The following is a 25,886-nucleotide window of genomic DNA, read 5'->3' as shown; positions in this document are numbered from 1 at the left end:
TCTGAGCTCCAAAGAATTCACTTCAAAAGAGACTATTGAGTAACAACCAATTTTGAAACCCAAGACAAAAAATTCATATAGAGATAATAATACATATTTATTTCTATTCCTTTATTCAACAAATACCTATAGATTTCCTATTATTTGCTTGGCACTGATCTAAGCACTGGGGGGATATGTTCGTAAACAAGTGAAGCCTTACTTACAGAAAGCTTATCTTCTAGAAAGGAAGAAAAACAATAAACAAATAGGAATTCTATGTAGTGTGAGGTAGTGATAAATAAGGCCAGGCAAGGGGACATTAATTGATGGGGGAGTCAGTCTTGCAGATGAGTGATCAGGGAAGGCTTCTCTGCAGAGGGGACATCTAAGCACAGGCCTGACTAGAGCTGGGAAACAAACCTAGTCAATGAGGGAAACCATCTATCAAACAGATGGGAAAGCCCTTGGGGAAGAAGCTTTGCTAGGCATATTCAAAGACATGCAAGAAAAGCTATGCGCTGAAATGAGGTGAGGAAAAAGAAAGCATTAGGAAGAAATTAGAGGCGTAGATGGTGGCTAGCTCGTGTGAGGCACAATAGGTCACAGTAAGAACATTTTATTTTATTTAGAACATGATGTAAAGCACTGGAAGTTTGAGCCTAGGCACTTGGCATGATATGTATACTATTTCCTACAGTTCACTCTTGCTTTTTAAGGACACTAAGCTATGAGTGGGGTGGAGAGAGGAGACAGAGCTCATTGTTCCTCAGCCCAGTTGCTTTCATATCCATGTTCTTCTTTCAGAAAGTTTTGTTCTGTATCATTGGAGGAATGGGATGGACCCTTGGTACTGTATTTTCTAGGCTTCCTTATGAAATAGCTGGGCCAGACAATAGCAGGTGGAGGGAAGAGAGAAGCCAGGTCATTTTAAAAATCTTTTTCTGTGCCTCATCACTGGTTATGATCTGAGTGAATTACAGTGTTTCTGCTTCAGCAGTGAACATACTTTTGGGTTCTAGTTATGCTTCCTCTTTTTGAACCTTAGCCTATAGGTGGGAAATTCTCTAGGGTGATTTGTTTTGTCTAGTTGGACTCTGAAACAAGGGGCAAAAAGTGAAGAGGGAATACTGTCAGACAATTCCAGTTATCTAGGAGAGAGAAGAGCCAGTTGAACGCTCTGTAACAGCCACGAATAAGGTAAAAATGATGAGATTTGGGATCTCCTTTGAATGCAGAACTAACAGGGCATGTGAAAGGGTTGGATGACTAGTATAGTAAAAGGAAAAAAATTTTAAAAGTCTTCATGAGTTTGAAAAACTGAGTAAAGGCAATATCATTGGCAGATATGGGGAAGATTGAAGAAGGAAGAGATTAGAAGGGAGGGCATACCCATCAAGAGTTCTGTTTAGTGAAAGTTGACATTGATGTGGCCATGTGATGTCTATATAGGGGATCAGGTTGAAAGTTAAAAATATAAATTCAGGGTTTAGGAAAGCACTTTGGTTTAGAGATATATGGGTGGATTGGATTATTGGTATAATAAGGTCATGAAATTTGAAGAAAGGTCTTAGGAACTGGCAATACATAGAGAAAAATCAGTAACTGAGGACTAAGCCCCACTGCACTCCAGTATTTAGAAATTAGAGAGAGGGAAAGAAACCCTCAGAGGAGAGCGAAAAGGCATAACTAGTGAAGCAAGAGGCAAAAGAGAAACGCAGTATTCCTGGAAGTCAAGTGAAGAAAGCTTTTGTAGATGTGATACCCAGCTGATAAAGCGTTTTGTGTCATTTACATCCCCCTCCACCTCTCTCTCTCTGTATATTTATCTATATCTCTATCTTTATCTCAATCTCTCTTTTGTTTTCTTCCTTTCTTCTTTCATTGCTTTGTTCAGTTACTTAACCAATCTAAACTGAGAGCTTGCTAGGTATATATGCTAGTTAATTCAGAACTCAGATACAGGAGGCCTTGAATAAGAATTGTTAATAGTAGTCTCTTGGACAAGAAAAGAATCAGTTTTCCCAGACTGTCCTTTTAAACAAAGAATGATAAAGTTTATTTTTAGAAGACAAGGCATAACTTAACCTAGAAAACAAACCCATTATCCTACATTTTAGGAAAAGAATGAGATTTACACCTTGCTTTTCACTTTATTTGCATTTACCCATACAAAAATATGTATATATGCATAAATATTTTACACTCAACTCTACCATATTTACTCACAGCATCTTGCAGTGAAAATTTAAAAACATGTTTTCTCATCTCATAACTTTAGTTTTCTGCTGGAAATGGCAAATGCAATAGAATCTTCTCCAGAGCTCCTTGTTTCTTTGTGACAATCCAAGGGTTAAATTAAAGGAGAAGTCAGCTCCTTGTCCTTGGCTCAAAGAAAAGCTAAATGTAGCATCCACTTATTTCCACCGCATTCTGTTTTGCTCTTTCCTCTATTAGGACTGAGCATGCAGCCTTCATTTTTTTTTTTTTTTTATCCGCAGCCAAGATGCACCTCAAAAGTGAGGAGATATCCAGAATATGGATTGGATCTAATTCTTAAAATCAAAGATAGGTAAGCTCCAAGGTTAAAATTGGAAAGCTCAGGAAATCCTAAGTGCAAACAGCACCTTTCAATCAACTGCAAATCATTTCCTGCTCCCTTGTCTCTGAAATGCAGGATTGCAGCCTCACTGCAATTTTTCTTTCTAAATTAAGAAGCACATTTCAGGTATCTAAGAAGCAGCTGAGTGAAGCAAGGGATTTTAGAACTGGATTCCATTCAATTTTGCTACTGGTTTATTTTATCATTACATTTTCACAGGTTGGGGGTGAGAGTTTTAGAATTTAATGAAGGTCATTAAAGGAAGAAAAATGGCAGCAAAATGGAACTTGATGTTTTAGAGTAAAAAAATAGGAAAATGGAGAAACCATAATATGATGTTAAAATTCTACACTTTTAATTCCTTTTTCCCAGGATAACTATGAATTACACGTGACAAATAAGATACATTAAAGAGACTGAGCCTTGTAACACAATTGTATTTAACTACAGAACTTTCTGTATTCAACCTTATTCAGACCATTAAAAGCTGATGCTTACATGTTTATAGTCTTTAATCATTAGAATTGGGATTTAAATGTAAGAGAAAAGACAAGACCAGGCCCTCATGTTAACCTACAGTTAGCTCACAGGAACAGCCGAACCTTCTCCGGAATAAACTACAAAATACATATTTTAGTCTTTTAATAACAGTAGGTTCTGTCATGACTAAATTTATTTCTGAAGTGTGTATACCCAGAGTGTGCCTAAAGAAATCCAATCTGCAGAAGGTTTTAGTGACCTCAGACGAAAATGGCTATATTTAGCTAGGTTAAAAAATCAGACAAAGGAATAATTCCTCCTTAATTCCTCTCATTAGAAGCCGTATCTAGCAGAGACCAAGACCTTTTGTAAAGCTTTCCATCTGCCCAATTTACCTGTATAGTGATGATGTATGGTAAATGACCTCCATTGAAGGTCAAAGAATAAAGAATCAAAATTAAGATATAATTGAGGGAAAACAAAGAGAAAAAAAAAGAAACAGAAAACACAAAGTTTTATAGATACCAGGAAACATTAGATAAAGACATGAATCTTGCTATTCTATCCATTAGGGAATTAATGCCATTCTGAGATGACATGGATATGCCCCATTTAGTCCACTGTGAGGTTTGAAACCCAACTGTAGTGTCAGAGTTATCCATCCCTTACCCTTGGGTTCCACTGGTTTTCATTCATTCATGATGTCCAAACATCAGAGAAGAAAATGAACTCCTTTGGGATGTTTGAGAGGAAAATGAAATGTGTCTGTTAACATTGAGGGTTGTAAGCAGATACTGGCTATGGAAGGCAGACTCTAAGAAGGCCCCAAATGATCCCTGACTCCTCATTGTCACATCCTTAAGTAATCCTTTGCCCTAAGTTAGCCTGGGTTTGGTGGCTTAATTCCAATGAGTTCATTATAGCAGAAACAATGGGATGTCAATTCAAAGATTAAGTTTTTAAAAAGGTTGTGGCTCCTGTCTTGGGCAGAATCTGTGCTCTGGGGAAACCAGCTGCCATGATGTGAGGAGCCCTATGGAGATGGCCACAGGGCAGGAGCTGATACTTCCAGACTTCAGCAGGCAAAGACCTGAGACCTGTGGACAGCCACCTGAGTGGCTGGGGCTGAGACAACTGCAGCCCCAGGTGACACCTTGACTGCAGACTTCTGAAAGACTAAGCCATCAACCCCCAACTAAGCCTCAGCAAGATTCTTGACTCACAAGGTAATAAGTGTTGTTTAAATGTGTTAAGTTTGGGGGTAATATGCTAGCCAACAATAGGTAACTGATATGGCTTCTGCAGATTTTCCACTTAATTTTCCATCCTACCTTTGTTTGGTAAAATATGAGATCTACCTCCATTAATCCACAATTGTTTAAGAAAATTATTTTATAGTAAAATAAAGATACTGAAATATTGCCTACCCTATAGAATAGCTCATTCATCTCTTAGGTACTAATGTTTTAAATATCTGTTTAAGACCTCTGGGAAAAATAATAATTTGTTTCTGAACTCTGGGTCTCATTTTCTTCCTTCTATGTCCATTTAATCCACCATAGAGAAGTCACTGAATTTAACTGTCAATTAACATATGTTTATTTTTTTAAAGGAGTTTATATATATGTGTATGTATATATAAGAGGTTATAAATGAATGGATAAGTGAAATATAATAATGCGATTTTTAACACATAAATGCAGACTATTATAATTAGCATAATGATTATTAACAATTCTCCCCAAAACTTTGTAATGAAGTTAATGTTATTATTCCCATGTTAGTGATAAGGAAACTGAGACTCAGAGAGGTCACACAGCAATGCCTGGTGCAATAAGGGGGCTCATTCTATTCCTCTCTAAATTCAGAACCCACACCACATCTAATTTTTTTTTAATTTTGTGAGTAAACATCTGTAAATCAGCTTCTTGAGAGACAGAGCCTGAGACAAGTATTTTGGTGCATGCCTTCCTGGAGTGCTCTCAGAAGAAACCTACAAAGAAATGAACAGAAGCAGGATGTGGCAGGACAAGAAGCTCAACAAAACTGGGGTTTTCACTAAACTCTAGATCAGCTCCCCTGATCTCATGCGGAGCTCTTGAAGTAAGTGTCTTGGGGGCTGCAATTTTGCATCCCTGTATCATCTAGACAGTGGCTATTTTATGTCTTCTTTAGAGGGTGCTGAAGTTCTCAGGCATCTTCTAGTGAGACAGTTTTTGCCAGCCAAAGACAATTTTCTGGAGAAAGGTACAGTTGTACCACATAACTGTCCACACTCACAGCTGCTGGTGATATATGCATTGGCCCAGCAAAGGGATTTTGGGCAAAGTACCAGCAGGTTCTCTCAGATAAGTCTGAGTCAAATCTTGATTTTTTTCTGCTGTCTCCTATGCATTCATTTCACTTCAGCAACTTATATCTACATTTCCTGAGCCTGTATCAGCCTAAGATCAACCTATGTATCAGATTTTCATTTCAAGCAATGGTGAATCTAACAAAAGAAACAAGGAAAAATTAAGGAAGCTTTGTATCAGGAGCCACTTCATCATCAACAGGAGTATTTTATAGTTGGTCCTACTTTAACTTGATGTGACAGTTGCCAGTCTCTGTGCTTACACCTTCCTACTATCATTTTCCAGTAACTGACATGCAGAATTATGCCATGTCTTGTACTTGTTGTACCTCTGATCCATTTTGCTATGAAAGTCCACTTGTGTCTTGCTGTCTGGATCTTCACTGAATGTTTACCCTGACTTTTTGGATTCTGCCTAGCACTTACCTACTTGTGCTTACATCTTTTTTGAATGATTTCTTCGGTTAGGAGCTCATATTTCTCTGTGCACAATTAGGTATTATTTTCAGTCCCAGAGACATTACCCAGTCCTTTGGATCTGCTGAACTCTAGGCCCATGCTCCCCAGGTCCTACAGCCAGTTGCTCCCAGTGATGACAGTAGCTTTCTTTTCAGAAGCCCCATTATGGTGGCCTCCCTGTGGAGAGGGCACTAATTTATAATTACAGATAGCTATAAAATATTCAGAAATGTAGAGCATTTAATTATACAGAGAAAGGTGATCCTACAATTTTAAACCCTTGGAAATTCTTTACTTGCCCATTGCAACCCCCATAAATGTCCATAAGACCACACTCTGCAAATTAGAAAGTGAGAAACTACCCCTCGAGACAGCTGAGGTCTGGGTGAACCACAAGGAAATGCCTTCACCTGAAATCCAAATAATCAAGGTAAAAAGGCAGGGAACTCTGGTGAGCTTTATTCTACCTCGATGAGACCTAGAGGATCATGGATTTCATAAAAATAAATCTTTCACTTTTTAAAATTCTACACTAAGTGCACTGATGTCACTTATAATTACAAAATTCATTTGTAAATCTGCATTTGGATTTCCTGATAGAGAATAATAATAATAATAACAGCAGCAAAAGAATTAATAATAATAATAATAATAATAATAATAATAATAATAATACAGGAAGAGAAAGAAAAAGCAGCAGCAGCAGCAGCTGTCACTGTCACCACCACTAGCTGTGAATCGTCTCTTGGAATACTTGACCAAAAAATAAAGAATGAAAAACAAGGACAACAATAATAATGAATAGTAGTAGTAATTGTAATGATAATAATAAAAATAAATAATAATAATAATAATAATAATAATAATAATAATAATAATAATAATAATAATAATAATAATAAACAGTAAATCCCACAGCATCCAGACTTCTCTGGTGAAATATTTCATCCTGAGCTGCTAGCACACTTCTACGCGAGAAGAGCTTAAGTGTCAGACATATTGGGGACACACATACAAAAAATTCATGAGATATTTTTCTTGTAATTATTGGGCTTAGAATTTAGTAAGGAGAGGTGAAACATGACTAATATTGCCTGTGATAAAGTGTTACGTTTGATATATTATGCCCCCACAGAGGAACCAGACAAAAAGCATGAAGACAAGAATTCTACATGTGTCAGGAGGGAGGGTATAGCTCAATGGTAGCGTGCCTGCTTAGCATGCGTGAGGTCCTGGGTTCAGTCCCCAGTACCGTTAAAGTAAATAAATAAATAAGCCTAATTACCCCCTCAATAAATGATAAATAAATAAAATTTTTTTAAAGTAAAAAAATTTATAAAAAAGAATTCTACATGTGTCAAGTGAAGAAAGTTTTTATAGAGTGGGCAATTAAAGGTAAATCTTGAAAAACTTCTTTCTCCCTGTCCTCCCCATTTTTGATTAAGTAATTAAGAATTACTACCATTACCATTCTCTGTTGATTTGGGGAAGAAGAAATACACATAAGTTAGCTCTAGGGGTGAAGGAAAACAGAAGGTAGGGCATGGCTCTGGGTCAGCATGGAAGTGGTGGTGATGTTTGAGGTGATGGACCAAAATACAGAAGCTTTGAGAAAAGAGAGTATCGTACATCAGAGGAGGCTTCAAAATGAGCGCTTTCACTGCACTGGCAGGATTATTGCCTGAAAGCAGACAAATTATACCTAGAGTTACTAGTTCTGAAAAAAGAAGTACAATTAGCATCAAAAATCACAAAATTATTTTTCCTTTTAAAGTTGTTAAAAAAATGTATTATTTTGCCTAATGCATGTAAGAAACTAGCCCATTACTGTATGTATAGGTTTTTTAGAAAGCTGAATGAACACTTTCATTAGACAGATAAAATCTCCTGTGTTCATGGGGCTTACTCTCTGGTAAGGGAGACAATTTAAAATTATCCAGTATACACTCTTCCAGGTACATACCTATATGAGTTGTCCTTTGACATATGACTTGTGCTTTAACTCATCAAGAATATCTTAACGGAGATCATACCACATACTAGAGCTGCTAGATTCTAGGGGGAAATAAGAAGGAATCAGAAATAGATTCCACTCTGTAGGAAATACCAGTCCAGTTGGAGCCATAGGGCATATAACTAATAATTCAAAATGTGGAAAAGGTAAGAGCCATCAGAATATAGATTATACTACAGGATTCCTGAGGAGAAAAGGATGACATTTTAGTAGAAGAAATAAATACATGCTGATGGAGAAATTGACAAACCATCTAAATCTGAATAAAGTTCATAGTGTGGATACGTGCACAAGGGCAGAGTGGAAAGTGTGAATGAATAAGGCAGCGTATTAGTTTGCTGGGGCTTCTGTAACAAGTACCACAGATTAAGGAGCTTAAACAATACCAATTTATTTTCTAAAGGTTCTGAAGGCTAGAATTCTGAGATAACAATGTTGACAGGGTGGGTTCCTTCAGAGGGCCATGAAGAAAGGATTTGTTTCGGGGCTCTCTCCTTGACTTATGTGGTTGTCCTCCCCCTGGATGTGTCAGTGTCTGAATTTTCTCTTCTTTCTAAGATCCCAGTTGTATTGGATTAGGGTTCACCCTAATGACCTCATTTTAACTGAATGATCTCTGTCATTACCTTATCTCTAAATATGGTCACAGTTTTAGGTAATGGAGTTAGGACTTCAACGTACATTTTTTGGGGAAAACAATTGAGCCCATAACAGGCAATGAGGTGAAGAATTATGGGATATATAAAGAGAATGGTGAATTTTAGCTTGACTAAAACATAACTGCATAAACTAACATAGAAATCAGGCTGGACAAAGACTGAAGCCGGATTGTACAGGATCTTGAATATCAATCTAGAAAGTTTGGACTTAACTCCTCAAGCATTAGGGAACTAGAAATGAATCTGAGCAGGGGAGTAACATAATAAATATTTATCGCATGTTTACAGTGTGCCAGGCATCATGCTAAGTGTTTTACCATAACATTTTATTATCTCTCATTTTTATGTTTGCAATGATACTTTAACCAGGTTTTATTAGTTTTGTTTTACAGAGTAGTAAACTAGGTTAAAAAAAGTTATTATAGCTAGTGAATATTAGAGCAGGGAAACTTAAGTCTTCAAAAATCTGGCATCACATTCAGTGTATTTTTAAGCTCAGATCTTGTAGTTTTCATCTCTAAAATTTCAATTAGTGTTTTTTGTTTTTCAATATATCATCAGTGTCTCTGCTTCAATTTTGAAAATAAGGGATAGAGCCATTACTTTTTTATGTCCTTGGCCTATAAGTCTCATGTCTGTCAGTTCTGGGTCAGTTTCAAGTAATTGGTTTGTCTCCTTCTCATTGCTCATATTTTCCTGCTTCTTTGTGTGCCTGGTAATTTTTAATTGGATACTAGGCATTTCAAGTTTTACCTTGTAGTGTTCTGGATGTATTTTTATAAGGATTCTTGACCTTTGTTCTGGGATGTATTCAAATTCCTTAGAAATGTTTTGATCCTTTTTTGAGTCTTGCTTTTAAGATTTGTTAGGTGAGAGTGGAGCAGGGCTCAGACTAGGCCTGATTATTCCCCATTTCTAAGGCAAGACCCTCTCTGCACTCTACTCCATGCTCTGTATAGCTTGAGATTTTCCAATCTGGCTCGTGGCAACGGGCACTATTCTCCCAGGTGTGAACTGGGCACAATTGCCTCTAATCCTTTCCAGTGATTCTTTCCCTCACCTCAGATATTTCCTCAAATGTACATACTGATCAGTGCATTGCTGACTACTCAAGGGGTCCGTCTGCAGAAGTCTGGATTTCTCTCTTGTGTAGCTCTCTCCTCTCCAGCATCTGTCCTGAAAATCCAGGCACTTTGATCTACTTAGACTTGCAGGTCCATCTCCTCAGCGTGGTCTGCTCTGGGCTCCACCCCATCTCATCCTTCTTGTGTCATGGCCTGGAGACTCTCCAAGTCATGGGGCTGAGACATTTGTAGATCTCACTTCATTTGCTTCTAATTGCTCAAGGATCATCCTCCTTCATTTTCTGATGTTCACGCTCTTGCTAACCGTTGTTTACTTATTTTGTATGGAGTTTATCTGTTTCAGATGGAAAGGTGAATTTGATCCCTTTCATTCAATTTTGATCTGAAGCAACATCAGCCTAGGTATCCTTATTTTAAAATGTTGCTTTCCACATGCCTTTCAGGATGTAGGGTAGAAGAGTAAAGTGAGCAGTAAAGTCTTAAAATTAAAACATATTTAGACACATGCACCCCAATGTTCATAGCAGCACTGTATACAACAGCCAAGACATGGAAGCAACCTAAATGTCCATCGACAGATGACTCGATAAAGATGTGGTATATTTATACAATGGAATACTAATCAGCTATAAAAAATAAAATAATGCCTTTTGCAGCAACATGGATGGACCTAGAGATCATCATTCTAAGTGGAATAAGCCAGAAGAAGAAAGAAAAATACCATATGATATCACTCATATGTGGAATCTAAAAAAAAAAGGAAAACAAGGACACTATGAACTCATCTACAAAACAGAAACAGACTTGCAGACGTAGTAAACAATCTTATGGTTACCTGGAAAGCCGGTGGGAAGGGATAAATTTGGGAGTTTGAGATTTACAAATGTTAGCCACTATGTATAAAAATAGATTTTAAAAAGTTTCTGCTGTATAGCGCAGGGAACTATGTTCAATATCTTGTAATAACCTTTAATGAAAAAGAATATGAAAATGAATATATGTACGTATATGCATGACTGGAACATTGTGCTGCACACCAGAAACTGACACATTGTAATTGACTGTACTTCAATTAAAAAAAATATTTAAGGCAAATCACCAATGTAAATGTGTGTTACTGTGACAAAGGTGGAGCAAATAAGGAAGACAGTCTTACCTGCTCTCTTCTTCCTGGAGGAATTAGATGAATTACTATTGTTGCTGAACAGTGAGACATCTAGGACCCTGGGAATCCCACTCTGCTCCAGAACTAGTTTTTCAAGGAGGAACCTTCTATCCTTCCTTTCTTCTTCCTTTTATTCCTTATCTGAGCATGGGTTAATCTGACAGTCATGCCATCCTCAGCTTCTTTCTTTTCCTTGTAATGAAAACACCACTCTAAATGAGTAGGGCATCCAATATTACTTTAGTTGCCATTTAATAATAATTTCCTATTGTCACTTCGTGTTGCTAATGTGCTGAAATGAATTTCAATACCCCTTCCATATCTACTAGAAGCCCATTTATGAATACAATTCTAACTAAGAGCAATATCATAGAAATTTGGTGAGCATTTCTTTAACATACTAGAATAGAATTCATGGACACAGTCCTTAAGAATGATGTGTAATCTATCTTTCAAAAGTTAAATCATAGTTTCAATATATTAGGGAGTCTTGGTTTTTAAAATATAATTTCAAAATTTGATTTTAAATAGTGATTTTTATCTGAGCTCTCACTTTGAGGAAATACAGTAGTCTCTCGGTACCTGTGGAGGATTGATTCCAAGACCCCCTCTGGATACTAAGATCCCCAGATGCTCAAGTCCCTTATATAAAATGACATAGTATTTGCATGTAATATACACACATCCTCCCATATGATTTAAATCATTTCTAGATTATTTATTATACCTAATACAATGTAAGTGCTATGTAAATAGTTGTAAATACAATGTAAGTGCTATATGACTATTTTTCAGCCCAGGACAAATCCAAATTTTGCTTTTTGGAACTCCCTGGAAATTTTTTTGAGTATTTTCAATTTGTGGTTGGTTGAATCTGTGGATGCTGAACCCAGCCCACACAGGGAGCTGACTTCACATGTAGCATTTTGTATTCTCACATTTCTGGTCTCCATACAGACCTGCTCTCGAATCAGTATGTCCACTGTATTTCTTATTAGTAAGCTTTATGATAAAGGTTAGACACCTCTACAAACTGTATACTGACCTCACTATTCTGTATAATCTAGAAATCTTCTAATGGGAGGGATTTTTTGAATTATAATTAACATTGGAGACTGGATCTTATTTTGTTTTTCAATTAAATTGAGTTATATTGAATGAAAACTATATTTTGATCAATCACATAATTGTAATTTCTAACACTTAATATGTGAATCATGTATACAGAGTGGTGTCAATTTGGTAGCTCAAATATCTGAAGTCTGGGAAAAACACTTTTTTATTTTGAGGGGTTTTTGGTTTCCCCACTCAGAAGACACTAAAGGCAGGATTAATTGAATTCTAATATAGACAGTTAATACTATACAACTGATAGATATTGATAGAAATAATATACTTAATATTTATTTGATGTATTTAATATTTATTATATTAATAGGTAGGATAGCTTTGATATATATCAATGTTTGAATGATTAAAATGAATAGTCTTTGACTTTCCACACTTTGCAATAATGCTACAACTTCCTTTCACCAATAATTTTGGTATGCTCTACTCAATTAAGAGACTTTAATGGAAGTCTTTGGGGCTACTTTCTTAAAAATAGTACATTCTTTTTAAATATTATGAAGAGTTTCGATATCTTATTTTAGTGTATAAATGCACAACAAAAATCTTGCTCACATAATTGTACCGAAAGTTAAAAAATGATCTTTTTCCTTTAGCTTATTTATGCTTATATTTCTGGAGGCTAGGTTAATTGTGACATATTGACAAAATAAAAGCTTCACAATTTGTCTAATTCTTTTATTATTGAGCTTTTAAAATGTTAGGCCACAGATAAAGGTGTGCTGTAAGAAAGTAATCCCGTGTGTACGTTCCTAAACAGAAAATGAAGCAAATGTACTTTGCTTGCTTATGTTTTTACTCCCTCTCTGCCTGTCTTCTCTGTCCTTCTTGAAAATGAATGATTGAATAGAACGGCCTCGACATAGGGTCCGTTTCTCTTTGTGCCTTGTTCAATGTGAAGATCCTACAGCCTGAAGCAATATCTCCTTTAGAAAACAGGGAATTATTTAGAGAGTGCAGCCATCCTGTGATTGCAAGGGAGGATTCTAGGGTTTTGTAAAGGCAAAAATAATGCTTTCAAATCCACATAGATGTCATTCAAAGCTGAATGCTAAGTAGAAAAAAATTAAGCAGCCACAACTATTAGATCTTAGGCTGAAAGATGCTATAGAAGTTGAAATTTGCATATTCATTACCTAGTTAATAGTCTTTCAAACTAATAAAATATACCACTTAGAAGAATAAAAAAGATTTTGATTTTTTACACTTAAATTATTTTATACTTACTAAATAATAAATATGATTTTTATACTTATTAATAATAACTGAGACATTAAGAGAACTGTTAAAATGTTAATATTTTTAAAAAGTTACAGTGTTATTCATTCATGAATTAAAAAAGCATTGTTTTTTCATTGGCAAACCTTCTTTCTATTAGTCCATGCTTTCATTTCATTAAATCAGATTTTTGAGATGCTCTATCCAACTTGCAAATTTTGATGTGGCTTTGGTGGTTTATACTATTTCCTTAAGTTAATTGCAAGGTTTCCCAGGACCTAAATATATAAAAGCATATGACAGTAGCAAAACTAATTTGGCAGATTTGTTTCAAATGGTGTATGTGCTATGGATTTGGGGATCAGGTTTGGCGTATGAGAATTACATGCTATGACATTCAGTCACAGCCTTAGAATAGCAGGGCTATTCACTTTCATGGTCATGCAGAAAACCAGGCCAGGTCAGGCAAAAGCAAGGAGCTTTAGCACAGAATTAGAGGGCGATCTGGCTAGCTCTCTAAAGGGAAAAAATTGAAGTGAGGAAAGAGGAATGTTGGGGGGGTTGGGGGGTGGGTAGAAAGAAAAAGTAATGAATGAAGGGGTAAAGCACTGTTTTCAAAGAAATCACCCTGGAGATTACTAATTTCTCTAAATATTGATGCTTATGAAAATGAAAGTGCATAATAAATGATTCAAAGGATATTTGGAACTCTCAGGCACACATTTTTAATATCAGGTGGGAAGAAAAAGGTAAAATTTTGAGCATGAAAAATATTTTTATTAAAAAAATGTGATTCGTCCATGAGGCAGATTTCTTTAAGCTCTCCGAGTTCACTGTACACCCTCAGCAATTTAGTGGGCCCTGCCGCAGAATCATGATAAATCAATGAGAGGATGTCTTGAGCCACGGGGAATTAGCTGGCTCGCTTATGTATGAGATGATTCACAGCACTTCCACTCGGAAACCTGGAAACCTTTTATGAGACCACATGCTTGCTTGTCTGAGACACACCTAAGTCTAGGCAGGGGTAGCTTTAGTAGATTGTGTTAGTTTTCCCTGTGTTTTTTCCGCCTGACTGAAGGAAATTTTTTTCTAGACAAAACCTCTTTCCTTTTTGGGCAGGGACCTCTAAATTAATTCCTAGGTGTCTGGACCAGACCCAGTACTATAGATTACCATGAATATTATCAGCTCCAGAACACGCAAGAATTCAAATCTGACTAAGAGAAGGGAGTGGAGGAGGAGGTCTGCTTTTGAAATAATAGATATAACCAGAAATTCTCTGATGGAATCCACTAGGGGGCAGCTCCCTTGTGATACGCTCACAGTATTTTCTTCAGAGCCTGAAGCCTGTCGCAAGTATTCCCAGATACTATAGCTGTCCCTGTCACACTTCAGTCTAACCCATCAGAAATCCTGCCTCAAATTCCAGTATTATGCAGCATCCCACGTACCAGTGGAGGCTGTGAAAGGAAAGTAAATGTGGATCTTAGAGGGATTTTAGTATCAAGAGACTGGAAGACTGTTCTCAGAAGCCACAGAAATGCTAAGCTATTATATAAAACCATAGAACCTCTTTCGCTAGATAATTTTTATTATTTATTATTATTATTGTTGCTGTTGTTGTTATTTTTTCCTGAAAGAAGCTGAAATCATCCTGCAAGTGAAGAGCTTCAAAGGAAAGACAGTTACAATTTAAATAAAGAAAACCTAGAAGAGAAGACTTTTGTTTGTTTGTTTTAACATTTTTTTATTGAGTTTTAGTCAGTTTACAATGTTGTGTCAATTTCCAGTGTAGAGCATAATTTTTCAGTTATACATGAACATACATATGTTCATTGTCACATTCTTTTTCTCTGTGAGCTACCACAAAATCTTGTATATATTTCCCTGTGCTATACAGTATAATCTTGTTTATCTATTCTACATATGCCTGTCAGTGTCTACAAATTTCGACTCTCAGTCTGTCCCTTCCCACTCCCCTCCCCCTTGGCAACCACAAGTTTGTATTCTATGTCTATGAGTCTGTTTCTGTTTTGTATTTATGTTCTTTTTTTTTTAGATTCCACATATGAGCGATCTCATATGTTATTTTTCTTTCTTTTTCTGGCTTACTTCTCTTAGAATGACATTCTCCAGGGACATCCATGTTGCTGCAAATGGCATTATGTTGTTGTTTTTTATGGCTGAATAGTATTCCATTGTATAAATATACCATATCTTCTTTATCCAGTCATCTGTCTGTGGACACTTAAGCTGTTTCCATGTCTTGGCTATTGTAAATGGTGCTGCTATGAACACTGGGCTGTAGGTGTCTTTTTGAAGTAGGGTTCCTAAAAAGACTTTTTAAATGAAGATTATCAGAAGGAGAGCAGTGGCTGTTTTGAGGGTATGAAATCTCATTCAGTAGTGGCTAAGATTTAACAAAATTTACTGGGATGATACACTGAAAGTGAAAGAGAGTGTTGCAAAGAATTGTAGATCACACCATTATAAGAAATCGAGAAGTCAAAGCAGAAGCAAAGAAAGTACATTAACACTACCTCCCATACTTATGCTGTGGCTTACTTTATAGTAATAAACCGCTTTGCAGTGTTCCATCCCAAAGATCTGTCCACGTCTGATGTAGAGCAACAATGGTTAGAAAATGCTTTTCCACTAAGAAGCTTGTGCCTCCTGAGAAGGCCTTTGCAATACACTGTTAATCAAGTCTATAACACCTGTGCTGTCAAAAGTTTTTCTTTTCTAAAATTTAGATACATGGTAAAAAATACTCCCAGCAAGCTGTTGAGGGGGATCTAGAAGGGGATGGGTGGAGGAATGCCTGTGATTTTCTTCAAATTAACAAAATTTTAAATAGTACTGTCTAATGTAATCAATAGATGGCAAACATTTCTGGACAAGCATAAAATAAACATTATTGTCACCATGTAATTTCTGTTCTGTTGTACTAAATAATAATTGCAGTTAGCATATACCTAAGTCAGCAGAAATGTTGCCTGGAACCAATTGTTGGTATTCCTAATTCTAAAATGCTATTGACCCTTAATTGGCTGCTATGGAAAACATGCCTGGATGTCTTAGTAACTTTGTAAGAGACCACATTCTCCATCTTATTAAAACTAAGGAGTTCTTATTTGTCTTCCAGAATTATAATAGGATATAGGCTGTGCCATGGTGACAAGATATCCTAAAGCACAGCGGCTTAAACAAGGTAAACATGGATTTCTCTGTGATGAAACTCTCTAGGCAGATGATTTAGGCTTGGCAAGATACTCACAGGTGTCAGAGACACAAAGCTTTTCCATTTCTTTGGCTCTGACATCCCTAGGCTATTACCTCATCAGCCTGGTTGAAATTAGTCACAGTGCCCACCTTATAGCCCATAAGAGTGGTGAAAGAAGCACTTTATTTTAAGGCATGATTCAGAGGTTGCACATTTCAATTCTGCTCATATACCATTGACCAGAATCTGTCATGTGACCCTATCTGGCAAGAATGGAGACTGAAAATGTCATAGTTAGCTGGGTGGCCCACATATTTGATCATGATGCATATTTATATAGATGGAAAAGGGAATGGATATTGGCCAAGGCAATTGGCAATCTCTGAAACAACAATATTCACAGATTGAAGGTACAGAAATATGAATCAGATAGACATAGGTGCCTCTATTTAAAAAATTTTAAATCCCTCATAAGATTTTATATAGGCTCTGCTTTATATAACTAATAGCTGCTCTTGCTAGAGAAATGACTGCAATGTTTTCTTGATTCCAAACCCGAATGGAGCATGGTCACTGGAGAGTTTGCAGCCACACTGCATGCCTCTTATAAAGATCTGTCTTTATATTTTTGAAACTTTCTAATTTCATTTTGTGGATTTATGTTTTTTTTTTATTTCTAATTTGTTTTCAATCAATTGTAGCAACTTCATTTTTTATAATATTGGAAATGTGAAATTACTTTAATGGCTAAATACTGGATAATTATCACCAACTATATGTCCAATGGTAGAAATAGAGAAATAGATATTCATCATCAAATATATGTCCAAGACCACATAGTTTTTGAGTTAGTTCTTTAAAATTTTTAAGGAAAAAAACAATATTGAAGCCATATAAACTATTGTAAAGCAGAGAAAAAGAAGGAAAATTCCAAATGATGCTAGGCTCATTTTAGAACACAAGTTCCTCATACAAGTCCTGTTCCTTTTTGTACACTCCTGCCTGAAGACATTGCCTTAAACATGGTGGATGCTCAACAAAACCTCAATGATCTGAAAGTCATTGACCATGTGAATATTGTTTTCATATTTAAAAAATTAGTTTCAAAATCCAAAGAGCCATGGCTTCTATTTATTAAGGATTATGATAATCACAGAGTTTTCATTGTCAGTGGTGGGGACACATTCTATCAGGGCTTCTTAGTTACTTGGTTTAGGTTATAACTTAGGTTATGTCTCTCTTGATCATTGAAAAACCTCTCTACTTTAGGTGATTTAGAATCAGACAACTGCTTACAGTCCAAAAATGACCATACAAGTGTTGTATAATCAAAATGCTATTTCCAAGAGGATAAAGATGTTTATCATTTTATCAATCACATGATTAATTAACATTTTAAATCAAAGTACAAAAGAAAACATAAAGTAGAAGTGGACTGTTCCTTCTTGTAAGGTTTACGTGAAGTTTATTTTCTTATACATTCAAAGTTCTGCTGAGACATCCATGTTCAAACCTCATTCCTACTCATTAGTCTGCTAAGAGCCATAAGGTCTGGAAGGGCCTGCTTTATCCTATCCTGACTACCAGAGCACGCTATCCACTTGATCAAAGACCATGTGGATCAACCATTTTTCTGAAACAAATCCTCCTTTTCACCATTTTCCTTGTCAATCTGCTTTTTTTGAGCTTCATTGTGCGACTAGATTCTTCTGTCTGGTAACCTTGAGTAACTAGCTTCCCTTATATGTTAGAACAAATCTCCTATTTGTCTTATTTGATTTTTTTGCAGTCCTCTTCTATCCAGAATGATGTGTCCATATACCTCAGCTAATGTTATATCTTCTGTAGCTGATTGGAAGATTTATAATTCTTTTAAAAGAAATAAAATGAATAAATGATTAACTTCCATACAGAGAATGCAATGTTTTACCAGTAGAAAATCAATTCAAAATTAATGTATATATATTTTATATTTCTTATAAGTTTTAAAAATGCTTTTCATGATTTATATCATTATTCTCTTACAATAGTAGCAACGTAAGAAAGCATGCAAAGAAGATATTTATTATCCTTGCTTTGGAGATAAAGCATTTGGGGCACAAAAAAATTCAATAATGGGGCCAAGATTACTGAATAAATCAAGACCATGATAGTATTAGAACTTAGGTCTTCTGATTATGACCTTGTAGATCATTCCACTAGATTGATAATCTCCAGTTTTTTATGTCTTTATGAGTAAAAATCTAATTCAGTATTTACTCCCAATAGATGCATATTTGTTTATAAGTTACATGCAGGTGCTATTACATTAATTTAGTATGTACATTTTACTTAGAAAACAAAAGAAATGCATAAAAATATAAAAATGGAAGAAAATAAAACTTTCATTTTTTTTTTTACATATTCTACTCCCTCTAGGGAAACTCCATTAACCTCATTTGGAGTCCCATCCACCATCTCTTGCTAAGTTAAGACATTTCAAATCTAAATTACACATAAAATATACTGATATTTTAAAGTGCCAGATTAAGAAAATGGGTATCCATTACTATGAAAATGTTTTCTCCTTTGTTTGCTTCTCTCTTTTGCATCGCTTCATTTATCCCTTCACTTTTTATCTTCATGAAACATAGTCATATTTTTCCTTAGGCTCCGGTAACAACAAATATTAAGGGAGCAGCTAGAAAATGTGTCCTCTTGGCCCATTTTCTAATGCCTTCTCCTCCAAATCACCTTGCTCGGAAAGATCTCATTGGTCTTTCTGGTTCTCTGAAATCAAAACGGCAGTGCTTGTCTTTGACCAGAAGTAACAGAGTGGGGAGTTCGTCTCATAATAAGTGAGCACCTCCGACACAGCAGAACGGCACCTGAGCATCAGGCAGCTGCTGTTGCGTGGTACAGCCTCCTCACTTTCAAGCAAAAGTGCTTGTGTGAACAACTGTCCAAAGTGCTGGATGAGGCCATTAGTGGCTAGCCTGTGTAGTGCAAAATGAATGTATTTCACTCCATTTGAGCTAAGAAAGCTTTGGAGCTGCAGTGACGTAAATTGGGCTCCATTATCACTTAGCAGCTCTTCTGGAATTCCATACCCAGTGAATAGTCTTTTAGTTTGGACTGGAGAAATAGCATTTCATAATAGCCTGTGCCATTTCAAGAGGTAATAAGAGTGCTAATGATTATATGGCTAGTTTAGGAAACCCACTTTCCACTGTTTGTTTAGCTAATATAAGAGTTTCTAAGATATTTGTGTAATATCCATGTTAACGTTAGAAAATTGTTCTTTAGCTGATGTTACCTACCAATCAGTCTTGATGTAATTATAGGCCTTAGCACTTTTTTTCAGGTATCTCGATAATTATTTGTAATCTTTCAATCTTTCATATCCACTGTCTTTAGTGAACAGTTAGCACATTTCAAATAATATAAAGTATACTTTACAAATATGTGTTATGTTGAGTCAAATGTCAATATAAGACTTCAGTTTTATAATCATCTCTGTATATTACAGAACAATAATAGCAGGAAAAAACCCTAAAGCCATATTGTTTTATTTCCTTGTATGCATATTCAAGTATAATTAAACATGAACTTTCTTTCACTTTGGTATGTGTCATTTCCAAGACTTCTAGGTATGATTCCAAATATTTTGCTATAATATTTCTTCAATTTTTATGCATATTTACAGTTATTCTTTCTGAGAAACTAAAAAAAAAATCATACGTTAGTTTATCGCAGGTTCTTACAAGAAACCCCAGTAAATGCAAAGGTCTCCTCTCGTTTCTCATTAATTCAAGTCCTCTTCTGAACATTTTATATATGTATTTGTTTCAACATTGCTGCTCTTTTAGAGTCTTTGGGGTCAATGCCATTTATTCTTCTTAGATAGCACTAGATTTAACATTGATTCCTAAATCCTTTCTTTTTATCCTTTCCCAGTGATTGTCAACTCTCTCTAAAAGTCTTTCATTATAGCACAGATTCAAATGTGATTGTGTGTGCTTTTAACAATATTTTTTTCTTGGAAGGATGCTGTCGTTGCTTTGCAAAACATGTGTACTTACTATTGCTAGTGGCTTACTGAGTATGATTTCCACATTGCATCTTTCCTTCCCCTTTAGTTCTCATTTCCTGTAATGTCTCAGTGATCTTTATAACACACTTGTGTTCTAATGCATAAAATTCAATTTTTTATGCGTGTAAACATCTTCCACATTTTCTTACACATAAGTTACCTAGATTCAATCTTTTAATCTTTAGCTTTGATCTTCAACTTCTCCATATTTTTCACAGTATTCCTTTTATATACCAATTTTTCCCTTTCCATTTCTTATTGAATTTTCAACAAAGTTTACATTCACACTGTTTTTATAAGGTGGGCATCTAGAATTTAAAATTCATTTAAAAATGGTTGACATGTTGGGACAACAACAAAAATGCTCTACACTAGAAAAAGAATTCTGTTTTTCTTTATAACTACTCACCTTCCTCCATGAAGATATATTTGGATTGGTTTTTGGTTTTGTTCATTTCTTTGCAAAATATAGACAAATGTAAAAAATCAACACTTCTTGCTATGACTGAGGAGATGGGGAAGTCCTCTCTCCAAAAGGCAGCTATATATTGTCACAAAATTGCCAAAATCTATTATTTCAATGCTTTGAAAATTAGCCAGAGGAATAGAAATGGAGACGTGTTCGTACTTGAACAACTGCTGAACTTTGAAGGAGAGCAGCAGAAGTCTGTGCCGTTCCCCCAGCTCAGTGTGGTGTTTATATCAGGACTTAGAAAAACTGTGAGGATCAACAACCTTTCTATCTGGAATGTTGGGTGATGTCCACACCCATCAGCGTTATTAGTGGAAGTGACTTCTTGAAGGCAAGCAAACAAGTTGAGAGCGAACTGCTTGGTTCTACTAGCCTAAGATTGTGGATGTGATTGGGCGAAGCATGTTACTGGCTGAAGCTGTGCCTGTGTCCAGCTGACACTAGAGTAGGTCCAAGCTATTCAGACACTCCTCGTCAACCCTGTGACTGCATGCATGTGTACAGAAGTGTAAAATTTGTAAAATTTGGGCAACTTGCAAATGATCTGACCACACACACAGATCCACCTGCAGAGGACAGAAACCTTACTTGTTTGAACTATTTGTGCACAACTTCTGTGTAATCACTGGGTGACCACTAAGTTACACAGACACAGGAGAATCTCCTAGGAAGCCAAGTTAAAAAAAAAAGAATAAAAAATGTCTGAACAGAGACATAAATGGCTACACACTGCAATGAAGACAGACATCACAGATTATGTCCAGGAAGTTCCAAAAACAAGAATCAAAAAATAAACAAAAAACTGACAGCTACTGTTGGAGCAAAATATCAAAATCTAGAGTTGCTACATTATATAATCAAATATAGAACATATATAGATCTATATCTATCTATCTATATATAATACATAGATATTATTTGTGAGTACTTGGTATATTATACTAGTTTTTCACAAAAAATTATGAAAGATGCAAAGAAATGGGAAATTGTCACGCATTGTCAAGGAATAAAAAAAAGCAATAGAAATATCCACCAATGATGTTGGATTTCCTAGAAAAAGATTTCAAATGTGCTGTTTTAAATATGTTTAAAGAAATAAAACCATGGTAAAAACTAAAATAAATTATGATAATAATGAAACGATAAATAAAAATTTCAACAAGGATATTGAAGTTATGAAAAATAACCAACTAATAATTATGTAGTTGAAGAATGCAAAAACTCAAATGAAAAAGATAGACTGAAAAGAGCCATGTTCCAAATGCTAGAAGAAAGAATCAATTAAAAAATAATGGCTAGTCATAAACGGTAACTGTGGGCTAATTTGAAACGTTTACAGGTGCATTTTTATCATTTTCTTCTAATTTTTTAAAAAGACATCAGATTGTATAAAGCAATTATAATAACACAATACTGTTGTTATAACAAATATAGACTTAATAAGTTACAATAATGGTCCAAAGGAGGAAATGGGGCTATTTTGGGGCAGTTATTATATTTTATCAGACCTAGTTAGTATTGAAGTATACTATAATAAATTAGAATACAGAATATTGTAATCTGTAAAGCAAATATTAAGAAAAAACTTAAAAAAGACAAGAAAGAATTAAAATGATACATGAAATATTTGTTTAGCACTAAAGAAATTAGAAACAAAGGAACAAAAAAGACAGGAGATATACAGAAAAGACACAGTAAAATGGTAAATGAAAATGCAACCACACAAAAATTAAATGAAATATAAATAGTCTAAACACCTTAATCAAAAGACAGAGATAGTAAACTGGATATAAAAGCAAAAATCCAACTATATGTTATCTTAAAAAAAGATATTTTAGACAAACAAAAACCATAACAATAATGGAATGCCTATAAATAAATAAAATTGACACTGGGATCATAAATTTTTCTAGAAACAGAGATATATATATTATGTACAAAACAGTCAATAAATCAGAAAGATATAACAATTATACTTGTTTTGTTTTGTTTTATAAATACTTTTATATTGAATCATATACTAATTAGAAAAAAATTTTATTGTTTAGAAACGTGTTTATATGTTGGTCAAATATCAACTTTTAATTTTCAAATTATTTTCTCAATTTTTAGTTACAGCAGTGTATACATCTATTCTGTTTAAACATAATATTTTCTGTTGTCTTTTGCAGGAAATTTGTCTTAAAAATATGAACCTTCTGTCTTTGGGATTAATACAATTATAATAAAATTAAAGACATAGTAAAATACTGAAAACATATAAAAAAGATTTTATTGACCTTAGATATACAGTACCAAACTTGCACATACTTAGTCAGCAGCCATGTTAATATCTAATTTAATTTCTATACACCCTACTTAAGAACACTTGCTTTTCATCTTATGTGAAAGAGAAGTTTGGGAAGAGCTTTTCTGTTACAAGAAAACTCTTGATCGTCTACCTTTTTTTTTTTCACATATTGTCATATATCCACAGGTGAATCAATTCCTTTTGAAGACTTTTTTATTTTACATTTTTTACTTTTTTTTTCTTTTATCATTATTGTTCACTGATTTAATTAAATTTAAATGAAATTCAATATTTTTTGCTGTGATTACTGTCAAAAATGAGAAAAGACACAATTATTATAGATGTAGTTTAAGAGCACTCCACTATTGTTATGGTTTTTGTTTGTCAAACATATAAAGTTGAATAAATGAAAAACTGAATCTAGCCAGGAAGTTGTTGCTTCATATCTTTCTGAATTCAAATAAGTCATCTAAACAGATAAACAAAAAATCCAAAAGCAGTTTTTTTAAAATACCAATGAAAAGTAAGAAAGAAAGAAACACTGTTCCTCTAATTCCTAAATATATGTAGGCTTTAAAATGATTGTATATGCTCTTTGGATTTCAAGCTGCAAACGGTAGAGAGAGAGTAAGAGGAATGTTATACAGTTTGTCTGAATAATTTTCAGGGTTATAGGTAGCAAGACGAGGAAGACGGTAACACTATGTCATCCTATGTTTACTTTTTTTCTGATTTTAATTTAGAAGGAATAGATGAAGATCATGATTAGGAGAGGTGCAAGAATCTATACTGTGAAATGCTCATACTGAGTCTATTTCCTGGCAATCTGAATCTTCTTCCAGTGCAGAAAAAAATATATACAATTTCAATTCTTAAAGACACTACAACAGACTGCATGGTGTATAAGAATGACATGGCCATAGAAATCAATATAATAATGAACTCAAACTTCAACTTTCCTTCCTCTTTCACTCCTTCCTCCTTCCTTCCTTCCTTTGTTTGTTCATTCGTCCCTTCCTTCCTTCTTTACTTCTTGGTTGTAAAGATAGTTCTTTCTTTCTGTTCACTAACAGTATTTTGCACATACTATCACCTGGGATCTAGACCAGCCTCATATCACTCTAGCATAAATTCTCAGAAATACAAACACACACATGCACACACACACACACGTGGGTACTATGTAACAACTAAATACAATTCAAAAGAAGTTACTTTTACTAAGAAGATCCACAGGAAATGTATATTTTAAACATTGATTGTATTAAAAAGAAAATAAGCAATATCTGCTTCAGGACCTTAATACAGTAGGAAAAAATGACCTTAAACTATACACTGTACAACACTAGGAGAGATGGAATAGGATGATTTGAAATGCCATTAAGCAGAGATGCCTACCAACATAAATAAGGATCCACTGGATACAGTGATGAAAAGACTTGGTTCTTTCCATATAACTTTAATAGTGAGAAAAAAGTTTCGCTGTTAAGCTGGTGGTATTATTTTATCACTGTTGACTAGGATAATCAGGAAAGGATTCTTCTAGAAGTAACACTAAAACTAACTTCTTTAAAAAAGAGAGCTGTTTTAAAATGTACAAAACCTCCAAACCACACATAGTAAAGAGATACTACAGATATAAATATAGAGAATAAATAATTATAAGTTATAAGAAATTATATAAGAACTATTATATTAAAAAGATAATTTAAAAGTCAGACTGAAATATTCCCCGAATGAAGAATTTTTAAGTCTATTACATTTCTGAAGAAGAGAAAAAATATTAAAAGACATGAAATTACAGAAATCCTAGTGATAATTTTCAATCTGACAGATACAGAAAGAAAAACATCCCCAAATCCAAAGCTGAAAACAAGTTCCTTCAAGGAAAGACTTCTCTTAGACTTCACATAAAAAAGTGGATTTCACATGAAATCATTTTTACAAAGGCTCAAGGAAGGATTGTGAATGTAGAATTCTGTACCCAGCCAAGTTGTCATTGTCATCCATAATTGGGCAAAATTTACTGAAAGGTGTTTACAAATATGGTAAAGAATGTGTATTCCTGAGTTATTTTTTCTGAGTAAAATATTAGAAGAGATGCTCTAGACTATTAGTGAGCAGTAAAAATTAAGGAGCCAAGACTGCAGGAGCTAATCCTAATTAATTACTTAGATGTAAATCCAAATAATTGCTGCAGCTCTGACTAGAAAAGCAAATGCCAGAAGCCCATAGAAGTTATTTAAATGTAATTATATCTTTTAGATTACACTAATATAATCATATTAACATATAATTATATAATAGTTTAGATTTATTTTTCAAGAATAAATTAAGAAAATCTGAGAAAATCTGCAGAAAGCCAAGAGCATTAATTCTTCCTCTTTCATAGTGGAAGGTAAAATTTGTATTTATTTCTGGATTTTGATCAATTAGGAAATTTAGTTCAAAAATTTTTAAGGAATGTTTAAAGTCACTTTCCAAAATGTAAGAGAAATGAAGCAACTAAAACACTCCTCCCATGACAAAATATAAAACAGAGGCAATATTAAAGACACATATGTAAAAAGAATAAAATAGAAATAGAAGTAATACTAACAACATCATTTTGGTATTTTTGGTGATTACTTAATTCTACTAGTAGTTATTCAATCATGATCGTGATTACCTTTTTTTGAAAAAGA

At 34.6% G+C, this 25,886-nt stretch overlaps 1 long non-coding RNA gene across 1 annotated transcript in view; it reads left to right on the top strand.

Annotated features, from left to right (window-relative positions):
• The window catches only part of LOC123616488 (uncharacterized), a 161,842-nt gene that overhangs the window by 116,439 nt on the left and 19,517 nt on the right, over window positions 1-25,886 (top strand). Inside the window, exons 11-12 of the long non-coding RNA XR_012499508.1 lie at window positions 2,481-2,551; window positions 4,052-4,287. This is a non-coding gene — a long non-coding RNA (uncharacterized LOC123616488). The remainder of the gene's footprint in view (window positions 1-2,480; window positions 2,552-4,051; window positions 4,288-25,886) is intronic.

This window comes from Camelus bactrianus, chromosome 2 (assembly GCF_048773025.1).
Source record: "Camelus bactrianus isolate YW-2024 breed Bactrian camel chromosome 2, ASM4877302v1, whole genome shotgun sequence".
Classification (NCBI taxonomy): domain Eukaryota; kingdom Metazoa; phylum Chordata; class Mammalia; order Artiodactyla; family Camelidae; genus Camelus; species Camelus bactrianus.
The sequence above is the reverse complement of the archived record's forward strand: the minus strand, read 5'-3'. Positions and strand labels throughout refer to the sequence as shown.